This window comes from Gallus gallus, chromosome 2 (assembly GCF_016699485.2).
Source record: "Gallus gallus isolate bGalGal1 chromosome 2, bGalGal1.mat.broiler.GRCg7b, whole genome shotgun sequence".
Lineage (NCBI taxonomy): Eukaryota > Metazoa > Chordata > Aves > Galliformes > Phasianidae > Gallus > Gallus gallus.
In genome coordinates, this window is record NC_052533.1 from 62,666,390 (window position 1) to 62,683,632 (window position 17,243).

The window sequence follows — 17,243 nt, forward strand, 5'->3', positions numbered from 1 at the left end:
AACTCAAGTAAAAAGACCAAACACACACAAAAACAACCACCGAGACACTGTAACTCCACACTAGCACCTCCCTAAATGCATGTTGGAAATAAGCAAGTGTTTTGGAAATGCTGGGTTTTGTTTTTCTTACGCGCCTCTGCATTCTTCTGCACCTGTATTAATATAGAAAAATTCCAAGTATGTACAGTTTATCAATTCAAAGACAGGAACATAAACATGGCTGTTTTTCCTGAGATGGCTTTTAGTATGTATGTGTTTGCATCACTGAAACTCCAGCACTGTTTTCCCTTACCAGACACCACTGTGCGTCTTCCTGAACAGCAGGCATTCTTTCAATAGCAACTCAGGGCAGCTCACATAGAATAGAAGGTCAGTTTCTAAGACAGGATGCCAAGAGGACAGGAATTGAATGGTGCTGGCTAGTGAGGAGACACCATGTAAATCAAGAATGCAGCGTGGTCCCCAGGGAAATAGTTCATGAGCCTGCAGTATATGATAAACTTGCAGCTAAAGCCTCTTAGGCAACTGTGATAACAATGTGCCACATTCCTGAGGAGTCAAAAAACAAAGGTTGCAGAAGGCCTCACAAAGCAGGGCTCCCTTAGACAGCTGTGCTTTCAAGGAAAAGGAAAGATTTGGCAAGTTCTGTCACTTCTGGCTTTTTTCTCTGAAAACAAAACCAAACAGCCATGGGTTTTTCAGAGGGACTGTCCTTAAAGTAACAGCAGAAAGTGGCTCTAAGACGTTCTAAGCAGGTTTTTTTTTTTTTTTTAATATAAAAGGTACACAGAAAACACCCATACACATCCAAGATGGGTTGAAAATGAAGTAAATGCCACAATTTTGAGTTGGTAAACAAATAGTTCCATTGTACATTAGAAATAAGTACTTGTCTAGATGTAGGCTTAACCACCAGCTAGGAAGATTAAACCCATCTCTCCAAGTTGGGCTTCTTGCCCTTTTTATTTAGGCATTGCATTGCCCTTTGTAGTTAAGTAGTCCCTTCACTGCTGCTTGTAAATTGAGTACACTCTGAGGTACTCATTCTTTTATTCTCTGCTACTGTTCAGGGACCAGTCTGTGCTAATAAACACCATGAAATGACTACAGCAAGCATTTGTTATTCATTGTTGGTTATTGATGTTGGCTTACAAACCAAGCACCATAGGCTGAGGAAAAAGAGGTGAATGGAATAGGAGACCAAACAGAGCTCCCATGCTAGGGTAGCAGACAATTCTAGTATGCGTGTATGAAATATGGGCTGCAGTATGAGATTTAACAGTAGTACAGCTCACAGTGTCCTTCTGGAAACTGGGGAAAAGATGATCAAGAGCATCCCAGAACTCAAAGAAATTGCATTGCATTTCTGTGAATCAGAGCAAGCTTACTACCTTACCTTGCTTTCAATCTGTGCTGGAAGCAGCAAATCTCAAGCTTATTTCAGACGTGAAGCACTCAGATATTCCTGCCAGCAGCAGTACAAATAACAAAGATCTCTATGGTGTTGCTTTGTTAAAAATTCTTTGGCGTCATCAAAGATCACTTCTCCATCGCAGAGTACCACATCACACCACTTCCACAGTGAGATGAAGGCCTTCCTGCCAATTAGCTGAACCGCAATGAGTTAGTCACTGTGCATACAAAACACACCCACAGCAAAAAAAAAAAGAACAAAAAACACCTTCCCCTTCCCTCCCAAACCAAACAACACCAAAATACAAAACAGCCATCTGCTGTGCAAGGGTGTAAGACCACAGGACCACAAAACTATCAAAGAGCAAACACAGGGAGGTGTCCTAGGCAATAGTTTTCATTTCTGGCACTGTTGCTTAATGTATTTCCGTGGCTGTGTCGTTTGTGGGTATTGTACTGATGCTTATGCCAGCCTTCATTTCCAGCTCCATCTGCATGACAGGTCTCTCACAGACCTCACAGGACACTGTTTAGATCAGTATACTTTAAAAATTAAATAAAAGATTTACAAGTTAACAATCACTGTAATTTTGCAAGGACTGAACATGATCCACTAACACCCCAGCAGGTTCTAATTAAGAATACCCCAAACGTCAACCTGATCAAAAAAAGTGCTGAAAGGTTATGTAGAATCACAGAATCTTTAGAGTTGGAAGGGACCTTTAAATGTCATCTAGTCCAACTCCTCTGCAATGAACAGGGACGTGCACAGCTCGATTAGGTTGCCCAGGGCTTGGATCCAGCCTTGTCTTGAGCCTCTCCAAATGTAATTTGTCAGCATAACTAATTCCTAAAGAAGCACTGAAAGGTTGAGATTGTCCCAGCTCATTGCAGGGGAGTTGGACCAGGTCACCATCTGAGGTCCCTTCCAACTTCAAGGATTCTATGATCCTACAAACTCTTTCACATACATTGGAGAAGGATTCTGGGTTTGGATTTACAGTCTGAATTTCCCCAAGCGTTCAGAGCTGCTCAAGTTTAACTTTCCAATTCAGATCCGCTAGCAGAGGTTAATTGGTTAATAAAAACAAAACAAGAATAGCACATTAGAACAATAAAAAAAAAACAGCAAAATAATAATAATAATCCATTCAGGCACCACTTGTATTTGAACGTATGTATTCATCACAGTTCTATTATAGACCTGATTCTTGGTTTCAATTTCCTCACCCTCAGAAACCTCCTACGCAATTACTTCCTATAAGATTCTTTCCTTCCTAACCTCCCCAGGCACTGCCATTCCTGGCTGCATGCCAGTTAGGTTACTGTTCAAAGGTGAAAAACAGAATCTATCCCAGGAACTGACTCTGGAAAAGCCTGATGTAAAACAGTAAATTTAAGAGAAGCGAGATGGCCAAGCAGGGCCTTTAGACCCAATACAGCACGAAAAGCCACATGCATCACCCTTCATTCCACACCACTTGCACTGAGGGAGCTGGAAACCCTGGAAATAGAGAAAGCTAATTCAAGGAAGCTAAAGATGCACTCTCTGGCCTGCGACTAACTTCCAGGCAAGTGGACTTAGGATGTTGCCATAGGCATGCTATGAAGCTTGAGAACTAAAAGGGGAATGAGAGCTTTCAATCACCAGCAGATGCAGTGCTTCCCTCCCACGGAACCCTGACACACAGCTGAGGACTTCATTTATACAATTCGACTGGGTATCTAGCTTGCCCAGGGGATAACCCACTGTTTTTGCAAAACCACCTTCCAAATAAAGCTGAGTAACAGAGCTCCAATCATTTGTACCAACTGGAGACTTCAACCTCTCCCCAGAATCATCACCTCCGCAAAAAGTTTCAGTGTCTGAATTTCACAGTTTTCTTTTCAGCTTACAAGATGAACATCTTGCTGCTTGGTTTTAGTATTGCATCTTTTATAAGAAAATAAGAAGCCGCTATATGGAATTGAATTAGTCTTCATTCAAAACATGTTTTTACAAAAGGCTTGATTTACTCAGTGACAGCCGGAGACAAGACAGTGATCTTATTTATGAGTGTTGGATCTATTGTTTGGGCTAAATTGGCTAATTTTCAGACTTCCCATTTCTGTTATTACAGATCCTTAATTCTTTTCCCAACACATGTTTAAAAATGTTATGTTTTCCAAAGAAAGCAGATGTTTGTATTCATTCTAATTGTTTGCCTCCTCCGGCCCAGGCAATTAGCTTCAAATACCTTGCTTCTCTCTCTCAGAACCAACCTGTAACATCTCTTTCCCTCCCCCAAATCACCAGCCATTCATTTATTTCTTTCCACAGTCCCACATCACTCAGCAACTTTTTCCACTGACATTTGATGCTCATTTGCCCAGAAGAAAACATACCCTAATGAATGCACTGAAGTCTGTTCTCCAGATAGCAGCATAGCACAATGCTGCTGCTGATGTACATGAGCACGCACAACATGCCACGACACCACAGGCACAAACATTAAGAAGTAAGTAGGGTAGCATGCTGAACTGTTTCTTCATTTTTACTGGGCTTTTCAGAAATATCATGGTTGTGATGGAAAGAATGAGTGAAGAGTTTTGGGACTTTGTCGTCAGTGCTTTGTCCAGTAATGAAAGTAATCAAACATTTTATGGAAGTAGTCGGTGTCTTTAGATCATTTGTGTCAGCATCATGGGACCCATGAGTTGTATCTTCCGTATGATGATGTTTAACGCACCAATCTTAGAGGCTTATTGTAACATCATTTGTCAACACATAATCTAGGTTAGCTATTTCCACCTAGCTGTGTACATGGGCCCTCTTACTGCTGAATTTCATCTTTATTTCACATTATGGAAAGGATCCACAGGAAGCCAAGCCCTACACATCTTATTTTGTCAGCCTCTTTTTCAAATATCTGACATCTGGTCTGTCTTTATGAAGACTGAGCGTGCTATCACAAGAGGAATAATTTAAAAGTAAATGGACCTTTTCTTTTGACATGGGATCAGTGCACCCATGAAATGTACAGCAACATAGAAACACTGGTGAGAAGTGTTTACTAATTTATGCCTTCCTTTTATAGCTGCTTCAGCAAAACATGGACTGCTTACTTACAAAAATAAGTGGCATGAAACAGCTACCCAAAATATTTCTAGGAAAATAAATCAGAGCATGCTTAAAGTAACAGTAGTTCTCCTGAAAGGCTTAACATCACTATTCATTCAGTACTGCGATAGGGAATATTCACTCAACTCCTAATTCACACATATCACATAACAGCAATAGGGCTTCATATTGTCCTTTCTTACTCCTTCAGCCCTTCTCTCGTGACACTGCTATCCCGGGGAAATGTTGAACACTTACAGGAAGAAAACTGCTCAACCCTAAGCCCATACAATCCAGGTCACCTTTTACAACACAGTAATACCTTGTTAAGGTAGCATTTGCAATATGGTCATTTGCAAAGGATGAAATATTAACATATTGTTTGTTTTGTTTGTAGTTAATGTATTTTGGCTTAGAAAAAACATACAGATCTTAGAATATGCAACTTATCAAAAGTAAATTTAGAACATTGCATGTTCTCTAACTAAAGCTGCGGTAGTCCTTTTCTAACTAGGGAATATTGTTACCCTAAGCTGTTCTCCTTGGCTTGCTATTTACTAAAACAACCACAATTCTCAACCTAAAGAATGTTACTATGTCAGTATATCTTTCCTCCTTTATCCACTCCACCTGCAACGCAATTTTCTCATGGCAAAAAAAGGAGCAACAAAATACTGTAGACACACTTGAAAAATCTCACACATCTTCAGCTTGATTTTCCCTGCAGCTCCCTGGAGATACTTCCTTGGTACTCTGGGAAAGGCAGAGAGAAGATTTTTCACATTGTACACTTGCAAGATTCCCCAGTCTCCTAAAAACCAAGCACTGCATTCTATGTGCTGACATAAATCAGCCGTTATATTTCTTTTCTACAGCTGAAAGCAATCAGACATGCCATAGCTGGTTAGGACAGTAAGGGTTAGGGCACCAGACAAAAAGTTCTCAGTGCCACTGTCCATAGCTAACAATTTTGCTTGGCTCTACTATGGTAGTATTTTTTCTTTTAGTTCATATTTCTCATAGATTTTAAAATAGATATTTTTAGATTGCTTAATAGCTACCAGAAGCTGCATAAAGGAAAAGTTCATTTCCCCGTAGCCCACATAAAGAATACAGCTAACGAGATGCAGACAAAAGCAAGTCTCAGAGAAAAAGAACATGACATTGTACATTCGTAGCACCATAATTTTAGTACCAACTGTCCCAGGCAATTAAAGGTAAATCATGTTGGATATTTTGAGGTGAGTTCCAATGGGGGAGCGGTGCCAGGACATGCAAAAGCAGCTGTCATTTAACATCAGAATATAAATCAAGCCATTAAAATCCTCTTAATTAAAAAAAAAAAAAAGAAGGAAATCAGAGAGAAATCCTCAGCAGAACTTAAGAGTGAAAGAAAGTAATCACCGCTAAAAAGGGGGCTCAGATTTAACATAGGTGCAAACATACAGCATGAATATAATCTAGCAGACAGCTGAGATTTAGAAAGTCTTAAAAACATTAATAGCAAATTAATAAAGCTGTGAATTGCAAGACCAGCGCACAGAAGGAATTATGCCTTTACTCCAGCTTGTATTATCTTGGTAAGTATGCATATGAGGCAGTGCATGCCTAGAGGACTTATTTTGTACCAAAATACCTCAGCTGACTACAATAATAAAAGAAATATGTTCCATGTTTTTACTTAATATCATACTCACTGTAACAAGCAAATTACAGGAGGCCAGGGGAAGCAGAAGGGAGCGGAGATAAGTGTATGTAAATTACAGCCATTCAGCAGAGTGCTGCTGCAATAACCACATCAACAACCTGTAAATGACAAGGTAGTAGAGTAGCAGCTATTAGTGATTTGGAAGGAAAAAAAAAAAACAAGCTACTCCTAAAGCTGTTCACACCTAGATCAGCCTTAGAACTCCACATTCTATATCCACACTACAACTCCACATGCTATTTATACAAAAGCTGAGACTATGTAAGCACTTGGGAGATCTCACAGAATGTTCACTGCTGTGAGTAGAAGGAAAAACTAACACCAACTCCACTTTCTGCACAGCTCTTTTACACTATGGTCTAGCTGCAAATGCTATGACCCCTCAACCCCACCCCCTTAAACGGTGCATGCTCTTACATCATCAGACACAGGAGCCCTCAGTCTTTATTTCCATGTAACAGCCCAAGCCAAGCAATTCAACCACGCTAATATAAAACTGCATGTTTGTGCAACTGAGCCTGGAAAGAGAAATTTCCTGACAATTCCTGAGAAGCAGAAAAGATGAATTGACATAACCTGATCATTATTCAGAAGTAGTAATTGGGCTGATGGCGTTACAGTCACTAACAGTTTTACACAGGTGCTGCACTATAAACCGCTCTTGTGGGCATGGGGCTACATTCAGACTTAAATCACTGATTTGGGTATAGCATGAAATCAGTGGGCTGAACCTATATGAGCCAAGGGAGAATGATGTCAAACACTCTGAGGAAGATCAGCCAAAGAGAAGTCTGAAGAAGCCTTGCACTAAGCTGCACCTTGCAAACACGTGCATTAAAATTTTTAATAGCCATTTTACCAAACAGCAAAGGCACTTTAAAGCCTTGTATGCACGCATCTGCCATCTAGCTAACTGAAGACACCAACAGAGATCATCTCCTTCCCTCACACTGACATCTAAAGTCAGGGGCAACAATCTCTCAGTCAGCTGTAGCTGCACATCCTCATCCAGATCACAGTACCGATCAGCACAGGGTTTCCAGAGGGGTTACACTGCACTGCTTGGTCTCAGAAGAAGACTGCTACCAGCACTCATTACTCTTACACTTCAGAATTCAGTTTGACCTTTTAGTTTTATTTTTGAATGAGGGCATTATTTCTTCATAATTCACAGCTCTACAAGTTTTGAACTTGAAACTGGAAGTGTTTGAATGTATGCAATGAATCTTCCAGCACTTCTAAGTTGGTGTTTTGACAGCAGGAACAATAGCCCATCACGCAATTTCTGGCATTTAACAAATGTTTGCCTTACCCTTTTTTTGTTCAATTATTGGAGTAATAAATCTCATACAAAGTTTATTTAAAGTATCTTCCAGACACATGACCCACACACTACGTGGTACATGCTCAGAGGCCTCTCAGCAAAAGCAGAAACTTCTAACTACTGCACTGCAAGCTTACCAGAAAACTTACCACCCCACAAGACCCATGGTGAAGGTCAGAATATTACTGTTATTAGCACAGAAAGTCCGTAACAGGGATTCACCATTTATTTTTAAACTGGAATTTTCCACAGAATATCCTGTGGATGTTTATAGTTGCTACAGATTTTCCCCTACTCAAGTAATTAGCTGGATGACTTCAATTAGCAGATGAGCTCCAAAGACTGAAAAGGGACATTTAGTACGGTTAGAAAAAAGCAAAACCCTTAAAAAAAAAAAAGAACATCTCCAAATTTTGATTTAGGCATTAACTTTCTTGAAATGCATACTCATGTGCTGATAAAGTAAAATTACCTTTCTGATGCAAAAAGGGAGTTCACATTTAACTGCTAGGGCTCTCCAAAGACTGAAGTCCTTTCTTTCCTCCATTTCATTACAAAATAATACGTTTTCATTAAAAAAAAAACAGTAAAAACAGTATTAACAAACAGCAGACAAGTTCACGTTATATCATAGAATGCTTCTCGATAAAGATGAGAATTGTCAAACATGGAAAGTAATGCAAGTGCTGTTATTTTTGTAGCAATAGTGCCAGAAAATTTCAAAAAAGGACAGATTTCATTGTTTAAAACATAATAAAAGAACACTTGATAAAAAGCTCCTTCCACATTAGGTCATCTAGCATTCATTCCTCTATTCCAAAATAGTATTGAATTTCCCCAATGTTCTGCAACACCTCATGCTCAAATCAGCCTATTTGTCTGAAATAAATCTCCCAAAGCAATCACTCGATCTGGAAAATAAAATTTATCAAATCCAAAGCACATTATGAACAGAATTGTTCAAAATGTCAATTTCTAGAGGACCTTCTGGGAAGTAGAGTCAGGTTTGAAGTTAAAGCTTGAATATGAAAATGGGTATCTCAACTCTAGAGATAAAAAAAAAAATCACTGACTATGCGACTGTTTAAGCAGATAAGGGAAAGTATGGTTGTTGTTTTTTTTTTTTTTTTTTTTATGTTTATCTCAGGAATTTCAGGCACTTTCCTTTTGCATTGTAAGTATTGAAGGAGTTGATGTTCACCACAGGATAGTTCAGGAGAGGAGGTCCTGTATAACAGCTCCGCTTCCAGTGGGAATTGATAGGTTTCTCTCTCAGTCAATTCCAATCTAATTTTGACTGACCTCGCTCTTTACAAGTCCGATCTTCATGAAGCAGACCAGTCAGGACATCCATTGACCTGGATCCTCTCTGTCAGCAAAGAAGGTACTCAAAGAGATGGTTAGCCCTTTGTAAAGATTGAAATGCAAGGCCCTGTCTTAATACTAAAGTGCTTCATTCTCAAGCAGCTAGTATATAAAACAGAACTCTTGAACTTCTAGAGAAAGAAACTTTCTAGAGAAAGAAAGAAAAAATGAACTACAGAAGAAAACACACAAAAAACTCACCATGGTTATTTCTATATCTTTTTTCTTCCTTTTTGCCAACAAATAATTCATTGAGCATAGAACAAAATCACTATTGCTATCTATAAAGTGACAGAAACCGGATAACACTGAAGAGTTTCTTCACTATTGCATAACGCAATAATTAACTGACAGGTGACTAGTTCTATTTCCACATGCAAGTGCCAGGGAGAAGAACACTAGTAGCAAGACGACTTTTGGTACATCACTTACTCTGGGAGACACATTCAGCCAAAGATACCAGCATGGTCACAATGGATAAGTAAGACCCAGGAGTGGAATTTTCTAAAGAAAAATTTTCGAAGAACATTTAGATACATGTTCAACAGAAGGGCATAAGGGTTAGAGCTATTTTGCTATTGTTAGAGCAGCTATTTGTTAGAGCTATATTGAAAAATTTCCTCTAGTTTCTAAACTTTCCTTTTTGTTCAGGTTTCCTTGTACAGCAAACTGGCTGGTGGCACATCCACAAAACTCAAGAAAGAGAATGTGAAGTTCCATGTAAATGTTTTAATATTTTTGAAATTTCCATTTTGGAAATACATTTCATATTTACAAGCAAAGGAACCCAGCCAAGGAGAATGCCAAAGGGATCTTCACTTTCCAAAACACAAGATGGAATAATAGTTTTAACGGAATGGCACTGTACTGACAACAAGTGAGCCTAAAGCAGGACTATGCAAGACTGAGTTCTGACTTGCATGAGCAAACAGAAAACAATTTAGTAAATGTTGAGTAAACTACTAAAATATTCCCAGCTTGTCACTGGATGTCTCTAAGGGGGCAGAATTAGATATGCACCACATGGAATGAAAGAATGTAGACAAAAAAAAACAAACACATGCTGTAAGGAGTCAAATTTTCAAGGAGAGATTTGCTTCTGTACCAGTTCGACAGCTCCTCTCAGATTTACACCAGTCAAAAGTTCTGTATCCTGGACTACAAAATCAAGACAGTACTGTTCCACTCTTCTGTTAAAAAAAAAATCAACTGTGTCACCTGCTAGCCATATAAAGAGTAATTCAATATTCACTTAAGTATTTCAGCTCTGTGTTTTATCATCTATTTCTGTAGCTTTTGAGTGTTAAAAGCATTCATGTTATACAGCACAATACTCACAAGAACAATACTGGTCGTAAATAATAATGTCTTGAGTACAGGACATCGTATACAAAGAAAACTGGGAGAACGATGTAAATGAATTGTTTCTGTTTGCCCTTAGACTTCAAGTCTTAAGACTTTTTACATTTGTAAACATGATATTCTGAAACAGCTTTAAAGCTGAACTGGAGGTGAGGATTATTGTCTTGGTCACCATCTGGAAGTGCAGCATGGGAATAATGTGGGAGAGGAGAAAGGAAGAGCAGAAATCATGCAAAGGCCAAGATCACCATCTAGTGACAGAATTCTTGCTTTGCAAAAGATGTACTTGAGTGTAAGTTTTGGCTCAGATAAATAAACTATCCAACCCTTTTACAGTTACAGTCTTCTAATACAAAGACTATATCTTCCTTCCGGAGTAGGGAAAGATTCAGAGCTTATGTTTTGCTGCAGTGAGATACCTGAAAAATTCAAGATAAGGCATATATGAAAGAGAAAGCTTCCTTCCTTCTAAAAGAGCTTCTACAAACGGGCAATTACAGATTCCACTGAATCTGCCTTAAATTCTTCCAACAAAATAAATTCTTTTCTTCTGTCATCTCACGATTTTCTCCCTACCATCACCATGGACAACATTGTCATAATTCAAAAATGTAATATTAATGGATTATATTTGATGCCGATATCTATGTTTTTATGCATATATTTTAAATTATTTTCATACATTTCTCCCTGCAGAAAGGAAAAACTATTTTAAAGTTACCCTTTTTGATTAAGCTCATGCAATCTACCCTCTTGTTACTGCAATTTTTTGCCCTTCAGTTCTGGCTTCTTCCCTTTCACACACTACAAAAAATCTCTGCCAAAACCCAGCACATCTTCCTCTTGGGCACCTCACCTGTTGCCCTGCGCCTCCATGGGATCTAGGTTCCCTACTTTTGTTTTTAACATATTCTATAGTTTGTACCACCCAAGCCGTTTTATACCTTATCAAGTTCTTTTTATCCACTGCCCATTTTCACTCCCCATTTGGGAACAGCTCTGGTACCCTCAGCTCCTGCTGTCCTTCTGCTCTTGATGCAGACACAGCTCACAGCTTTTCCACAGATGTTCCTGCCAAACTATCAGGCAGGCAGCCAGAAGCACTGCGGCTGTGAGGCATCGCTGTGGCCAGAAGCAGAACCCAAAAGGTGCCCAGCTGTTCCACAGAGACAGAAGGTACAAAATTAAAGTTGCTACCTTCTTCTGGCAGTTAATGCAAAAGTAAATTTTTGTGTAAGGTACAACACAGTATCATGAATGTCCCTTAGAGTCTTTAATCAGAAGACTTGAGCATTTTGACCAATTTCCATTTTTGTGCCTCTACCACCTGCATTAAAATCTCGTCACAGAAACATTTACTTGCAAATAATAAAAACACAACAAAAATCAAGCAAAAACCAAAGTAACACTACCTTAAGTTACAGTAATCTGTTTGTCCCTTAAGATGTTCATAAGAAATCAGCTGAAACAGCTTATAAAAGCAGTAATCTCAGTCTGCATAAAAAAAAAAGGTAAGATCAATATTACCCAATTTATTTAATAAGATAGAAAGCAAATAAAACTGTATTTTCACTTAATAGAAGCATCACCAAGCTTTCGTTAGTTTGTAAAAATGGCATCTCTAAGACATGATAATACACTCATATTGAATTAAGCTTCTTTAAAAACAAAGCACGTGGGACAAAAGCAGGAGTAAATATCAACATATTTCAGGAGGTCAACATAAGTCAACAAGGAAATATACTTACATCACGCTGTCTCAGAATATTTTTCAAATAGCATTTAATTACTAGTTGACTATTTGATGATGAACTGCAGAAAATAATCTGTTCTTTGTTTCTGCCACCATTTTTTCCCTTAAATTATGCATAGTCACTTGAACAAATAAATTCTTAATATCACTACAGAAGGAAGTGCCTCAGATTGACTGGTAGATAGCCATATATTTCATTTATTGACCTTTTCTTTTTCCCCCCCCCCACATACTAAAATTTAACCAGCAGGAGCTGTATGTATTAAATGCGGGGAGAACAATTGAGAAATGAAAGTCTCACTCACTCTAGTCTTGTACCAATGTATTTACCACTAAGGGCTTTTTCTTCTTCATTTATCAAGCAGAAATAAGATGCTTGTGGAATCACACCATTATGGCCTAAAGGGATATGCATCATGTCAGTATTAATTTTAGCTTTATTTTGTATTTGATTATTTTATGTTTTGCACATTTAAATCAGACTCACTGTGAAGTTTTGTTGCTAGAGTGTGTCAGCTGCACACAATTCCTGGACCAAGCTAATGGAAATGTTGTTCAGGCACCAAAGGAAGTAAAGGCCTGCACTATAGTCAGGTCATGAACTTCCTTAATTCCAACATCTTGTTTGAAAGACTCACACAGAAGCAGGTAACATGGTGCGCTTTGATGTTCCCAAGTTTTGAAACCAGAAAATCAATCCTGTAATTAACAAATGAATAGAAGGAGGTTCTTCCAAGACTAATCTATCAAGGAACAGAAGAAGCTATGAATTCAAGGAGTCTTATACTTACTTTTTCCCCCTTTTGTAATCTGACTACAGGCCAAGCACTTTATTCCATAAATACGATGGCCCAATTGAGCTTTAAGCTCTGCCTGTTAAGCTGCTGGCCCCAAGGCAGTGATCTTCCCATGGGTTGGGCCATCTCAAGGACACTCCTCAAAGCTGAAAGACCCTTTAGGAACTGTAGCTCTTCAGTAACTCGTACCACCAGGCAGTGAGATCTTGTATTGGAAACTGAAGTGTTGTTATATCATCTGTGCAGTAATAAGTTGAACCTTGCAATCACACTTGAAGCTGCTTCTACAATATTTTACTTTGATAAACCATTTTTACTATTGCCTTTGGTAGTGATTCTTTAGAGTGCTTAAATCTCACCTGCAACACAGATCACTTCAAACAAAGGTTGATGCATAGCTATATGACAAGTTATGCAATAACATGCAACAAATGATAGAAACTTACTAAAATACTTAACAGAAATTTTTAACCAAGAAAGTGAGCATGAGAAATTGTTATATATATATATATTTGCATCTTACAGTAAAACAGGTATTTGATACAGAAAAAGGCTGAAGTATGTATCCTCAGTGGACTCTATAAATGCATCTAAAACATTAAGTGCTTCTATATAATACCACAGCAGAAGTTTAATTACATAAATATTCAGTAATTGTTATACCAGCAAAAATATTACGGACCTTTGAAACTGTGTTATCTTTCAAACTGTTATAAAAGTTAAACACATTTCAAAAGAGTAAAACCCTCAAGCATAATTTAGAAAGCTTTTAGATGTTTAGATCTGATGGCCTCATAAATACACATTATTTTGATGTATGACCTGGAATCAGATCATACAATGTTGGTATTAGATACTCAAATTAAATGTAAAAGTTAAATCTCAAATAGAACATCATTTAAAGCAACTATTATTTCTTTGAAAATCTCTCTGGAATTTACTTTACCTTTTCTTTTTCCCCAGTTCACAAAAGAAGCACAAAAGGACATACCATCCATTCCCCTTTAATCACTAACAAACTTACTAGTGTTCAAGCAGTACCTTCCTAAAGCATTTGTATCTACAAGAAGCGTTGGTAACTAGAAGTGAGGAGGAAATATTTCTGAAGGAAAAACATTTCTCTAGATCAATACTTTAGAGTAAAATTGTTTATACACCTGTCATACCTGGTAGAATACCCGAAGTAGAAGCATACTGATCTAGACTTGAGACATGTTATTAAATACGCGCACTGAATTTAGATGTATTTCACATGCAACTTTAGGCACAAGAGGGTCAAAGCAGATACCACCAGGACACCATTTTTCTATCTTACACATTATCCAATGGTATATACGAGAGGGGTTAAATTCTGCTTTCTCTAACAACTTCATTTTCACCAAAGTAGGTACAGTTAGGTCCAGAAACAAATGTCACCTGGCTGAAGATTTCATCACTGCAACAGAGTACAGAACATTTTTCACACTGAATTTAAAGGCCACAAAAATTGACTTTTAATCCTTATAAAATTTTGCGGTTGAGTTAAATTTACCCATGCAGAAAGAACATTTAATCCATTTTGAAGCAACAACTGAGGATTCAAGCAGCCTTTCCTCATTACTTAATTTAATCTTGGGATCACAGGTGAGAGTGGTGTAGTTGTATTTTATTTTTAAGAAACCATTCAAAAGATATTCTGTCAATATAATAATGCATCCTATGATTCTAAGCCACTTGTATGTTAAATTCTGTGTAGAATTCAAATCAAGTTATCCCCCAGCTTTTTGTACATTTGATACATCAGCTTTAAAGCATACAGCTAAGCCATAAGCAGAAGAAAATAGATTGATTTTACTGCATCTGGATTGTCTCGATCATTTACTTAATTTGAAATGAAGAACATCTTCATAATCCAATTATGCTTTAAAATATTTATTTCTTCTAGGTAATACAATCAGTTATGAGAAAGGATTTAACAGAACGAGCCAAGATTTACTTCCCCTGAAGTGCCTCATCATTAATTTTACCTTCCAGAGCTGCAAGACACACAAATAAGACACTGCTCACGGTAGTAGCTGGCAAGCTGATGCGAAAAAAGCTATGACAGCAGCTTCACAGAAGAACTGAGAACATGTTACATATTAGCAGCTATGTTCAGATATATCAAGACTCCAATGCTTTGTGAAAGCTCATGGAGCACTATTTCAAACTGCTAATATACTAAGGGAAAAAATATAAAGATTCTTTTGCATACTTTCTCTATTTAACACCTCCTAATACAGTAATTCTCATTGCTACAAAGAAGTAAATAGAAAGTGATTATTTTTCCTTATGAGAATTTAACTAGTGAAATTTTATTTGGGAGTTGAATTCAAAAGAGCTTAAGATAGGAGTTCGATACGCCTTGAATTGCACAAAATTGTATTTCTTACCCAATCTCTCTCGTTTCAATTCGATCAACCAGCCTCTGTTTTGAGACTCACGAGGGTGCAGAGGGCTGCTAGCCCAGGTGTTACTTCTATTCATTTATATATGTAGGACTTCCACTTTTTTCCTCCTTGAAGCTGTATTTCAACCAATATTAAGTAAATACACAAGCCTGACCCCTGCACATTCATTAGCATGCTGAACAAGTATGGGTGAAAGTCATCCTGAAAGGCTTGCCAGCCATCAGAAACATCACTAGAATTAAGTTATTTAAGTGTTTCACATGCCTATGCTATGAATATCTCAAATTGCTTGCTATTAAAGTTGCAATTTCCATCCTACTGAGCTGTACCCACATTTTCCCCATAACTAAAAGACAAGTGATGAACGTGTCTTTCCGGAAACAAAACAGTAACTAAACAAAGAAGTCTCACCTTATTTACAACTACATTACTTGAACCTTGTTAAGATTTGGCTTAAACTGCTTCATCCACATCTAGGGATACTATTTTGACCAAAGAGGAAAATTAATTTATTCTGTGGAATTATACATGTGTGATTTTGAATAGCCTCGTAGAAAAAGATGCAGCTTACTGAAGGAAAGGCATTAATACAATGTTTAGTAAGTAAAATACAACAAGCACCAATGCAATCCATTTTTGCAGTTATCAGAGCTTTGACTCCCTTTCAGCTTCCTCTCACATCAAGCACCAATGCAATCCATTTTTGCAGTTGTCAGAGCTTTGACTCCCTTTCAGCTTCCTCTCAAATGGCAATACACAACTCACTCCCCAACCCCAACACAATTCAAATAGATATAAACAGTAAGCAAAATAAATCCCAATGTCCAGCATTATAAGAGAAATACTATTAGAGTAGTAAAAACACTGTACCTTAAAATCAGAAAGCTGCACAACATAAAAATCAAGGCTACACTCTTAGGTCTATGTTGAACGTTTAGAATTGGTTAAATTATTTGTTTCCTTAAGAAGCTGAGCATAAACTTCATATTACGCTGTTAGTGATAATACACAGATTAGTTTCATAAACCCAGAATTACCCACAAACTTAAAGAATCGTTACTTGAAAGATTTTCTCAAAACAAAGTTTTTGATCATTGAGGTATGTTAAAAGTGTGAGGGATGTTTGTATCTTTGACAACAGCAGTTTCTAACAACGCAGCAAAATTGTCTTTGCAGTAAATAACAGACTCGGTATTCTAATCGCCTCTAAAGATGGTGTTATTTGTTCTCTACTAGAAATTAATAAATAAGCAATGCACAGAATGTGCCTAGCGATACAATGCAGAGCTATTTAAAGATAGCTCAAAAAGATCCTGTGTAGACATTCACACAACGCTTTATTGTTCAAAGCAAATCAGTACCATCAGTGCCCTTCGTGTACAAGGCATGCTAGCAAAGAAAAAAAAAGGTTATCCTAAGTAATTTTCTTTCTCTTGTGCAAGTTTTTAAATTGTCTGTTTGTGTAAGGTATAGAATACGACTCCAAAACATTATCATCATTCATATATATTAATATAAATATATACACACATGCATACACTGCACTTTGACTAGTGCACCTTTTATTTAACAACATTGTTCCTAGAGAATTGGAGTGAATCCTGGAAGTTTCAGAGGCATAAACCGCTTGCACTTTCTTTCTCTTCTGGAATTATTACACATTAGATTAATACCACAAACAAAGAAGACTTCTTAAAGTAAGTGGCCTCATTTACCCTTAACAATAAATAGCTAAGACCAATTTCCTACCCAAACACACAACTCTTTCTGTTACACTAACTAGACACTGTGTCTGCCTATTGATTGTTGGTAGGCAATAATGCCATATAAAGCAGAACACAAGCACCTAATTGATTTAAAGCCATTAATAGGATCTATATAATAAAAATTACTCAGAGGAAGGTTATTTAACATCTGCACGGATGTCTCCTTGTCAAAGAAGTTACAATGGAAGACATTTCATAGGCACTACAATGAAAATGAAGAATGACG